This window comes from Lactuca saligna, chromosome 2 (genome assembly GCF_052625555.1).
Source record: "Lactuca saligna cultivar CGN05327 chromosome 2, ASM5262555v1, whole genome shotgun sequence".
In the NCBI taxonomy this organism is placed as follows: domain Eukaryota; kingdom Viridiplantae; phylum Streptophyta; class Magnoliopsida; order Asterales; family Asteraceae; genus Lactuca; species Lactuca saligna.
The window spans coordinates 156,148,623-156,158,840 of NC_136418.1; positions in this window are offsets into that span (position 1 = coordinate 156,148,623).

Genomic DNA, 10,218 nt, shown 5'->3' on the forward strand with positions numbered 1-10,218 from the left:
TATTGAGGTTTGTGTAACGCCCGTAGACCCAGGCTAGTCAAATTAGAGGCAATAAGTGTCGAAAACGAATTTTAGCCAAAATATTATTTAGAATAAATAAAATTAAACAAGTTGTAGAATATGTCACAAGGTTTCCGTACATATAAAAAACACCGAAATCTGAGTTATAACGAAGAAGTTATGACCCGTCGAAGTTTCGCGACAAAAACGACACGACACCGGGAAGTGTAAAAAGTGAATTTACGATAGAGCGAGATTTAGCCTTAGCGGTCTAAACGAAAGTCATAGAAAACGTTAAATAGATAGCGTCCATAAAAAGAACGCCCAAATTTGACTTCGTATGAGGAATTTATGATTTTTCGAAGTTTCAGATTAACAATGTACAACCCAAAATTCGAATAATAGACCGAGCGGTTTTAGCCTACACGACCTAAATGAGAATCGAAGATCTCGTTAAGAGTAGCGTAACGAGAAAAAGATGGGTGAAAACGGACGTCGGATAAAGAAGTTATGAGAATTTTACAGACCAATCCTGTCCCGACTTGTTAAAAATATAACGTTTAAAATAGAGTCAAAATTAGCTGACGGAGTCTAAACGAAAGATGTAGAATACGTTCCCGCCTTCGTGTGGATATAAAGAATGTCGAAAACGGAGCTCGTATGAGAAAGATACGAATTTTTAAAGTTGGAAGGTGAATTTGCAAGACCTGTTGCAAATCCGATGACGTGGCGCGATCTTGTCCGTCCATCGCTGATCTAGCCTCGCATCCGATGGTCGCCACGTCGCCCTCGCATACGCCCCGCATCCGAAGTCAATACGCCCCGCGTACCCTCTCCCTTATCCATCTGACATACGAAGACAACTGGATCCGAGCTGGTGGCCTTATCCGAGGCATACGCCCAGCGTACCCTCGGTACGCCCAACGTAAATCCGAGATAAGGCGCCTATAAAAGGGCAGTGAAGCCTTCCGAATTCTTACACCAATTTTCTTTCTCTCTCTAAATTACTTTCTCTCTCTAGCCTATTTTAACCCCTAAACCCTAGGAAAAATCCCCTTGCACCCGAAGGAAGCCCCGAGGCTCCCGGAGTCCCGAGAAAAAGTGTCTTTCGGTTTCGAAACGCTGCTCCAAATAAAGTTCCGTTTTTCTTTAAAATCCGCTGTAAGTGAGCTACGCTTACGCAACTTTTAATATAGCTTTCAAATAATTATAGTACTGTTATTAGGTTCTTAAAATAATTATTTGAGCTATTATTATGAGTTATATTGAGTGTTATTTAATGATTATATAATAATAATAATAGTTAGACTATTAATTTGTCACGGTTATCGTTAGACTAAACCCTAGTGGTATTGGTACTAGGTTTTATCGAAGGAAAATTGTTGAGAGTATCAAAGCGTTGTCCGAGTGCTGAGTCACCTCCTTTCAGGTGAGTGCATAGTTACTTTCATCTTACACATAGATATGAAGTATTTTATATAAATTACATGCTATGTGTGCATATTATCTGAGTACTTGTTGTCTATGCTGGATGAATGTTTTTATACATGTTTTAAATGATTTAAACTGTATACGTATTTTATATATACAAATATGTTGGAGATGACATGGGTAGATGAATGATGAGAGAGAAAAGATGATGTGAGTAAACATAAGCAGCTATATATTTAGTGCCTAATAAATAACACTGGTAGCTATGGACTTAGTGCCTATTGGACAAACACTGGTAGCTATGGACTTAGTACCTGTTAGGAATTGGTAGCTATGGACTTAGTACCTAATAGATAAACGCTGGTAGCTATGGATTTAGTACCTGTTAGGAATTGGTAGCTATGAGCTTAGTACCTATTAGATAAACACTGGTAGCTATGGATTTAGTACCCCGTGAATAAACTATAGCAACTATGGGATTAGTGCTTTACGAACGAACATTGGCAGCTATGGATTTAGTTCCAGTCCTATAACCCTGGAAGTAAGGGACTTCGGAATAAACGAATGCAGGATAGATGACTCTTAGGATAAATCCTTAAGAGTAAAGAAGATAATGGGGATGGGTAATTGGGTTGATTGTTTGATTGTTTAAACATAATAATTATATTATTGTGGGTAGAAAACCCTATGTACTCACCAGGTTTCCCAACCTGACCCACTTAGTTTATTTATATCACAGGTGTCGATATGAAGTGACATTACACTGAGAGATTAAAGAGATGTAGATCACTAGTGTAAATAAATGTAAGTTCCGTTTATACTTATGTTCCTGTATTCACGATGGCATCCCAAACATTTTAAAATAAATAAAATACGTTTCTTCGAAAATGTTTTGATAACGTATTTATCGTATGTTTATGGGAACAAATTCCGCAACATTTTTATGAAAAGAAGTACTTTGATTTTTATAAAGCATAAACAAAATCGGTCTTTTCTGGCCATGAAAATGAGGATGTCATAGTTTGGCCCCTGATTATTGTATAGGTGGCTTGTAGTACCAGTTCGTGGATTCATGTCAGTTGTAAATTTTATCTGCTAGACTGGGAGGTGAGTTTTCTTACTTTAATTTATACTGCAATATGTATGCTTGCGTGTAGGATGTTGTAGGGATGAGCTTTAGAACCGTCGAAAACGGTACCAGACCGGAATTGGAATTGGTAGTAAGTTCTGGTTACCAGTTCTCCATTTTTATGAAAATCGATCTCGTTTCTAAAAACTGGAACCGGTTTGACATTTTTTCTGTTTTTTTAAAATACGTATAACTCACTCATAGGAAGTCAAAGTTATTTGATTTTTTTTTCAACATGTAATTTGATGTTTATAATTCATTTTAGAATCTACAAGCGTATATTTGGTTAGATCTTGAATCAGATACATGCCCCGTGTTGGGGTGGAAAGTTCTTCATGAACGACTTTGTAAATGTTTGACTTTTGTAAAACCCACTTGCATGTGGTGCATTAGCCTTTAGAACCATTTGTTAGTGAGAGTGAGAGAAAGACATGTAAACACCTCTATATAAGGTGGGTTTGTCTACTTATAGAGGGGTGCTTGAGAGATGTAGTCATAGTGATTAGTGAGTGAGATATTTATGAAGCTCTAGTCTAGATTCGTTTTTGTACTCATTTACTATGATCGAATATATCTTTTAGCACCCAAATCACCATGTTTAATTGTGCAAACTTAAATTCCGCATACCAAACCATGTTCTTTGTCACTACAATTGGTATCAGAGCGGGTCTTCAAGATCAAGGTGATATTTGAAGAACGATTATCGGTTTGGCAATTTTTGTCGCAATTTGAGCAATTTTGGTGAGTCTCTCTCTATGATCTCTCTTAATTTTATTGAAATCGTGCTTCACGTTTTTGATTTGTGATCGTTTGACTCGTTGGATCAAATTTTCTTTGAAAAACCCATTTGTTATGATCCAATATTTTTTTTAATTGATCAAATCCAAAACAAAATCATTTTAGATCTATCAAAAGCCCAAAATTCGTTACTGCTCATGTTTAAGCCCAATTACAATGATTGTTGATTCATATATTTTGAGCCCAAACAAAATTGGATCTGTTACTGTTCAAATTATACTTCTTTTTTATCTCAATCTTATTTCATCGATCCTGTAAAACCCTGTTTAATTATTAGATAAATAAATAAATTAATGAACGAATTATAAGCCTAAGATAAATAATTGAAAGTTTAGGGGGTTAAAAATATGATTTCCGAATTATTATAAAGAATTTTTGGAGTTAGGGACTCCATGGTAATTATTTGGGTCTTATTTTAAAAGAAAATAGAAAAGGAGGGACTGTATGTGTAAACATGGGAGTAAGTTTGTAAGGAACCGGGTATATAAACCCGATTATACACAGAAACCCTAAAGATCATGTGCAGCCGTCACCCCACCTTATACCTCCTTCCAGTCGCCACCATTCACATCTTCAATCTCCGGCGTCGCCGCTATCTCCGACCACCAAGGTTGGGAACAAGAATCGGTAGCGTGAACCACTGAGTTGCCGCTGTACTCATTGCTGCTGCCTTGCGCAGTCATCGATGAAGCTGGAACCGACGCCATCAACCATCGTTTGCATTGTCGAGCTCGACTGTGATCGTCTCCGCCGCTGGTGGCTGTGAAGATTGGTGAGGTCGCAATCTTGTCCAACCGGTGCCGCCACTGTGGATGAGGACTCAAATCGACCACCACGGCTGTTGTAGCCATCCAGATCGCTATTCATGTTGCTATTTTCTATTTACCCCCGTCATCTGCCGCCTCGTGGGTGGGGGAGCTCGTGGCGTTCGTGTTATCACCGGAGAATAAGGGCATGGTTCAGGTCTTATGTTTGCGACGTGAACGCGTTGTGGGGGGGGGGGGGGGGAGATCTGTCGTGTTTGGGTCGTGAGAACCACCATGGCAGCCGACCATGGTGGCTGTCACCGTGAAATGGCCGTTGCTGTCGTCGTATGTTACCAAGAGGGTGGCTAGGTGATTCAACCAGAAGTATGGATGGGTGTGCTTCTGTTTCCTCGGTGGATATGTGTGTATGGTGTTAGTTTGGCCGGAAAATCGAGTATAGCCACCACCACCACCGTGAGGTGGTGGCTGCCACCATGTGCCACCGTGTATGTGTATTTTTAGTGCGTGTGTGTGTGTGAATTTGGTATTTTGCATTGTAAATTGTAAATATGGAAATAATGGAAAGAAATTGAAAACCACCACCTTAGGGCGGTGGCTGCCGCTTCCTACCGCCACCGGCCGCCGTGTCGGGTGGCGGTGAGCTCGCTTTGTGAGTTTGATTCGCTTGGGCTTAGTGAAACCCTAATGGGCTCAAAGGAGCTCTAATGGGCCTAATGAAGCTTAATGGACTCTATTGGACCCAATAAAACCCTAATTGACATAAAAGGCCAATAAATTAATAAATGGGCTAGTATTTGGGTTGGAAACCTTAATGCCATCAAAACCCTAATTTTGGGGAATTAATCGAGACACACGAGAATTATGTAATAACTTGGAATATTAAATAATAAACTTTGGCAGAATTAATCTAAGCAATAATGGACTTAATGGATTAAGTCCTTAATTGATTAAGTCCCTAGTGTGTTAAGTCCTTAGTGGGTTAAGTAAAAAACACTTAACCTTAGTTATCATTTGATGTGAAACCCTAATTTCACTTGGGCTTTGTATTGGGCCATCCGAGAATAATCAAATGGACTAGAGTAATTAGTTGGGCGTTAGGGTAAGGCCCATATGAAGGATTGGGCCCAATTTGGAAAATTGGGCCATAGATGGGCCATAGTTGGGGCCTAGATGGTTGTATGATATTGGGCCCTAGAATGATACATGTTGGACTGGACTGATCAATTGGGCCATATGATGGACTTTGATCCCTAGTTTACTTTGGGCCTATGGATTGGGCCTTGGGCTTGGGAAAGCCAAGCTAGGGGTAATGTAGTAATTATCCAAAGCATGTATTTTTAGTTATGTGTTATAACCCAATTATTAATTGGGTGTTATTTGGTGTTGACAGTTCGGGAATCTGTCAGCCAGCAGCTGGGGTGGAGTCTGCGGGACTTCAGCAGTGTGGGATTGTGTCTGCGGGACTTCAGCAGTGTGAGGTGAGTTTCCTTCCAGTAGGAACGGGTCTAAGGCCACAATGCCGGCCCGTTTAGTAGCAGTAGTTTCCGGATTTTGGTCCGATGCAGTTGTTAGTTTGTTTGATGCCTTCGTGGCTCAGACAGGATTTACGTGTTAAGTGTTTTGGGCTACGGCCCGACGTAGTATGCAGTATATGAGTTTATGATCACGTGTGTTATGCTATTTGATATGTGTTTTGCTATGCTATGTTATGCCCAGTCAGTTCCGAACTTCGGTCCGATGCAGTTAGTTCCGGACTTCGGTCCGATGCCGTTAGTCCCGGACTTCGGTCCGATGCAGGGGACAAGGTCCCAGTCAGTTCCGGACTTCGGTCCGATGCAGTTAGTCCCAGACTTCGGTCCGATGCAGGGGACAAGGTCCCAGTAAGTTCCGGACTTCGGTCCGATGCAGTAAGTTCCGGACTTCGGTCCGATGCAGTTAGTCCCGGACTTCGGTCCGATGCAGGGGACAAGGTCCCAGTCAGTTCCGGACTTCGATCCGATGCAGTTAGTCCCGGACATCGGTCCGATGCAGGGGACAAGGTCCCAGTCAGTTCCGGACTTCGGTCCGATGCAGTTTCTGGGCTTCGTCCCGATGCAGTGGGCAAGGCCCAATATGTGTTTATATGTTATTGTATGGTATGTGGTAGTTTGGGGGAGCTCACTAAGCTTCGTGCTTACAGTTTCAGTTTTGGTTTCAGGTACCCAGTTTTCAAAAGAGGAGCTCGGGAAGATTGCAGTGCACACACCATTTGTTTAGCCTGGGATGTTTATACTCTGATAATGATATTATGTTTTGAATTAATACTCGAGAATTTATGTTATGACTTATGACACAGTTTTTATAAGTATGATTCTAGTAATGCTTTAAAAGAAATTTTTGGGTCGTATTTTTGGGTCGTTACAAGTTGGTATCAGAGCCTTGGTTTGAGAGATTCAGATATGCATTCGAGTGTATTTGAACTCAAACTAAGGACACGATAAAGGATTTTCAAAAGAAAAACATTTTTGAAAAAGGGTTTTGGAAAAAGAACATAGAAAGAAAAGATTTTTGAAAACGAGAAAAGGGTGTGGTGCATGCAATCAGCCGAGCTCAAGTAAGTACTCCCAATTTACCCATACAAGTTATGTTATGATCATCATTATCAGTTTCAGTTTCAATTTCAGCTTCAGTAGAACAGCATGCTAGAATAAGACTAAGGATCTAGGATGATGCCTTATGTGCCTGTTTTATGTGTTTCAGCTGATAAGAATTGCATGCTAGTATTGAGTAGACAGTAGTAGGATAGCCTGTGCAGGTTATGCCTGATAGCATGAGCTTAGCATTGTATGCTAGTGCAGTTTCTTGTTATGAGAATTGTTTTGCCTAAGTATGTTTCCTTTATCCGAATGCTGCTTGCTTTGTGCTTTGTGGGACTCTGAGTGATGGGAGTTAGCCATTAGGTGAATACGTCACATCACATGTGATTAGGGTTGGATAATCTAAGAGTGCTAGATTTGGCCCTACTGCGCAGCTCTTGTCTGAGTCCAACCGTTGTAGGGACGAGACTTTTACTCGAAGGATTATCCGAGCCTCATCACATGTGATGGTATTCAAGTGGTGGCTAATTGGCATTACAAGGAGGCCTTCAGCAGCTGAGGACTGTTTGGGTAGAGTCAGAGGTTTCCTAGGGCAAGCCTAAGATGAGAGTAGCAGAGATCAGTAGAAGAGTAAAGGGGACTTGGTGGAGTTGAGGTAACTCTTGAGGAAAGTACCGATAGATGTGGAAGGTAGTAGGGGCCCATACTACTAAAAGCAGAGGATCCGTACTCGATTCAAGAGGGGCCGAGGCGAAACCAAGGAACTAGTAGAGTATGTGAGAGATCCCTCAGCAGTAGTATGTAATTGGTCAGAGATTGTTATATTTTCAGCATGGTGACGTTGCGCGAGATATCAGTTGGCAGTTCAGGTGCAGGGGAGGGGTCTGGCTTAGGCTTTAGAGCCAGACAGCTTGATGATCGGATGAGGGATTTCATTTCCGCAAGGATTATGCGCAACATCATCGATCAGACTCCAATGATTTTCGGTTCAGTTAGAGAGGCTATTGTGGAGCTCATGGACAGTCATCTTAAGGCCTTTAGGGCCGGGTTAGTTTTAGGACAGATTGGGGCTCGTCAACGTCCCAAATCTTATGGAGTTCAGGGATCCATCAGGGAGGGTGGTCCCATTTCTAGTTTCTGCTATCAGGGGGCAGGGGTGTGTGGGGCATTCTGTCTCCAAGAGAAACCATTGCATGATTGGATGGTTGAGGAAGTTTCGCGAGCCATTCGCGAGGGTCTGCCAGACATGGTCGTGAGGATCACTGATAGATTGATAGCAAGGCTTTAGGACCAGACATCTGTTGTTCAGTCAGCAGACGTTGCCGTTGGGGTAACGCAGGAGCGAGAGTCAGAAGGGAAGAGGAAAATGGATGAGACTCAGGTTGCCACAGGTTCGAGTAAGAGGTCCAAGAGTTCAGATTTGAGGACGAGGAACTATCAGAGCCGCAGTCGATGCGGGAAGTGCGGAAGGACGCACATGGGTGTGTGTAGGCGTAGAAGTGGTGGCGATGCTGGGTATTTCAAGTGCGGCCAGATTGGTCATTTTAGCAGAGACTGTGTTGTTACCATCGCCCAGGGGCTTGATCCGTTGTGTTTCCATTGCAGTCAGAGGGGCCACAAGAAGGCCCACTGTCCGAGTTTGTATTCAGCAGGGCAGGCGCCAGCTCCTGCCCTTGGAACTTCAAGTACCGTCAGTGGTTGTCAAGGCCGGGCAAGGGTGCCTACGGCTCGGAGCCGAGTTTCTCCGGTAGATTTCAGCAGGGATTCAAACAACACTGAGTAATGGAGGTATGTAACTTTGTTTTTGTCAGCTTATGTTATGATTATATTGTTATGGTTTCTGCATCAATTATGGTATAAGTGTTGCGTTATGGAGTGGCTTGCTTGTGATTATGTCATATGCCATTTTCATACCTCGGATAATAGGTTGGTAGTTAGGGGGATGTGTTCATATGGAGAAGTTTCGGAGAATGCAGTAACTGTAGCATGGTAGGGAGAGATCTGGTTCGTTTCGCTAGTTCGGAGGGGATAGTGGTTTGGATGGAATGGTCAAATTCCTACCTGGCAGGCTTGGGTTCCCCAGTAGAAGTTTTGGAATGGTAGTAAAGGTCGGGATCTCTTTTGAATGTGAAGCAGCAAGGGGTAAGCAGGATCGAAGTGGGGGAGAACCCTCCGGGTATACATGGATAATAGTCACTCAGAATGAGTGCGCGACCTCTGAGAAGAAGTGGTAGTAGCACAGTGATGGATGGATTGAGAAGTTCAGTATTGGGAGTTCGAGAACTTTTCCCAGCAGTGGGTTCATTTAATGGAGATGGTTAGAAGCTGGTTGGGAATCCAGGATTGGAGGACCACCTGTAAAGGCTCAAGTGAGTCGGAATGAGGATCCGGAGAAAACGGTTAGCAGGAGATGTTTTCATATTAGTAGCCAGTGGCAGAGCCAGCATGCAGGATTATGTGGATTCAGGAGTTGGGAGGTTGGAAACTTCCCAACAGTAGCTTCTTGTATCTGGATCAGTAGACGGTTGGTTTGGGAACCAAGCCGGAGAATTCCTCGACGAAGCGCTAAGTATATCAAGGATATAAGATGTCGGGGATGATGCAAAATTCAAAGACTGAGGGCTGGTTTGAGGAATCGGGATGAGGGATCACTAGCGGGACTAGAGATAGTCAGGATGTCCTCGGGTCAGATAGTAGTAGAGTGTTGTAAGTCTGCGGGGGTAGCCGTAGCATTCACTAGTAGTCAGATAGTAGTAGAGTGTTGTAAGTCTGCGGGGGTAGCCGTAGCATTCACTAGCAGTCAGATAGTAGTAAGTGGTGTTGTAAGTCTGCGGGGGTAGCCGTAGCATTCACTAGCAGTCAGATAGTAGTAAGTGGTGTTGTAAGTCTGCGGGGGTAGCCGTAGCATTTACTAGTAGCCAGATAGTACTAGAGAGTTGTAAGTCCGCGAGCGTAGTCGCAGCCTTTTATCAGACTGGTAGCAGCATGAGCGCGTTGTTAAACGCGGGAACGTAGTAATTCCCGCCCGTTCGGGTGTTGCAGTGAGAATATGGAAACCCACTGATTGGATTTCGGATTTACCCAAATGGATTAGATCTGGTTAAGCCAGTAATGAGACTGTAGGGGCGTCACTACAGTTATGAGATCAGAGAAGCAATGGACTGCTTCGGGACGTGTGAAGTAAGGCTACCATTGGTCAGGTAGCAATCACTTTTAGTCTTGGATTTAATGATGATAGGATTCGACGCATGGACCCGATGGGTTATATCAGAAAGTAGTAGAGCACAGTGTCATGATAACTAGTGGCAACTAGTTCCGGAGAAGGATTTCGTTCAGAAGTCGTGTGAGGTGACTAAGTAGTGAGTCCTTTGGCTCTGCAGCCGGGTGCAAACCCAGTATTTCAGAGGATTGGCAAGCGAATTGAGACCCAGGAGGCCTCGGTAGCCTTTGGTAAGAAGTTATGTAGCAGCATATACTGCTTCAGGTAGTTCAGTGTTCGGGCAGTTTTAGTGTTTCG